This window comes from Colobus angolensis, unplaced genomic scaffold, assembly GCF_000951035.1.
Source record: "Colobus angolensis palliatus isolate OR3802 unplaced genomic scaffold, Cang.pa_1.0 Scaffold390, whole genome shotgun sequence".
Taxonomy (NCBI): Eukaryota; Metazoa; Chordata; class Mammalia; order Primates; family Cercopithecidae; genus Colobus; species Colobus angolensis.
The window spans coordinates 410900-412847 of record NW_012117266.1 but is presented as its reverse complement, the minus strand read 5'-3'; positions in this window follow the sequence as shown (position 1 = coordinate 412847).

Here is a 1948-nt window from a genome sequence, read left to right as displayed (position 1 = left end):
GTAGCTGGAACTACAGGCATGCATTACCTTGCATGGCTAATTTATATTTTTTGTAGAGACAGGATCTTACTATACTGGCCAGGCTGTTCTCTAACTCCTGGTTTCAAGCAATCCTCCTGCTTCGGCCTCCCAAAATGCTGGCATTATAGGCATGAGCCACCTTACCTGGCCTATTTGTTCTTTTTTGTCTGGCACATCTTGCTTAACATAAGGTCTTCAAAGTTTATCTGTGATATAGCATGTGTCAAAATTTCCTTCTGTTTTAAGAATAAATAATTTTCTGTTGAATAGATACTCCACATTTTACTTATCCATTCATCGGACAACGGAAACGGGTTGCTTACACCTTTTGGTTATTGTGAATACTGCTGCTATGAACACAGGTGTGTACATATCTACTCATGTCCTACTTTCAATCCTTGTAGGTATATACCCAGAAGTGGAATTGCCCCCTTACTATTTATTTTCATTTTTGAGACAGAGTCTTGTTCTGTCGCCAGGCTGGAGTGTAGTGGTACAATCTCAGCTCACGGCAACCTCCACCTCCCAGGTTCAAGCAGTTCTCCTGCATCAGCCTCCCAGGTAGCTGGGACTACAGGTGCCCGCCACCACGCTTGGCTAGTGTTTGTATTTTTAGTAGAGACAGGGTTTTACTATGTTGGCCAGGCTGGTCTCGAACTCCTGACCTCAAATGATCTGCCTGCCTCAGTCTCCCAAAGTGCTGGGATTACAGGCGTGAGCCACCACACTGGTTATTTTATTTGAGACTGAGTCTGGCCCTGTCGCCCAGGCTGGAGTGCAGTGGTGTGATCTCGGCTCACTGCAACCTCTGCCTCCCAGGTTCAAATGATTCTCCTGCCTCAGCCTCCCAAGTAGCTGGGACAACAGGCACAAACCACCATGCCCAGATAATTTTTGTACTTTTTTAGTAGAGACGAGGCTTCACAATGTTGGCCAGGCAGGTCTCGAACTCCTGACCTACATGATCTGCCCACCTAGGCCTCCCAAAGTCCTGGGATTAGAGGTGTGAGCCACCACACCTGGCCCCTTTTCTTCATTTTAAATGAGGACCTCCAGTTAAGATATCAAACCGGTGGTAAATATTCAACAGACTGCGTGCCCATCCTGACTTTCTTTTTTCAACACAGAGCCATTTAGTTTGTAATTAAAAATAGTGAGGGTGTGGCCAGGCGGGCAGATCACGACATCAGGAGTTCAAGACCAACCTGACCAATATGGTGAAACCCCGTCTCCACTAAAAATACAAAAATTAGCCGGGCAGGTGGCACGCGTCTGTAGTCCCAGCTACTCAGGAGGCTGAGACAGAAGAATCACTTGAACCCGAGAGGCAGAGGTTGCAGTGAGCCAAGATCGTGCCACTGCACTCCAGCCTGGGCAAGAGAGTGAGACTCTGTCTCAAAAAATAAAATAAAATAAATAAAATGAAGGAAAGGGAATTTTTTTTTTTTTTTTTGAGACAAGGTCTTGCTTTGTTGCCCAGGCTGGAGTGCAGTGGTGAAATCTCGGCTCACTGCAACCTCCGCCTCCTGGGTTCAACTGATTCTCCTGCCTCAGCCTCCCATGCCTGGCTAATTTTTGTATTTTTAGTAGAGACGGTGTTTCACCATGTTGGCCAAGTAGGTCTTGAACTCCTGACCTCAAGTGATTCACCCGCCTCGGCCTCCCAAAGTGCTGGGATTACAGGCATGAGCCACCGTGTCTGGCCAGGAAAGGGTTTTTTTTTGCCCTCTGGCACATTCATATAAGGTCCCACTCACTGACATTCTTTCAATCACATCTTGTTTCTGGTGTTACTGTTTACACTTCTTTCTCTCTCTAAAATGTACCCATCACAAGTATCATAATCTTATTAAACACTTCCCATACTCACGTAGCTAATAGGCTTACATTGTAGATATATAATTTCACACAATCTGTTGCTTTAGGT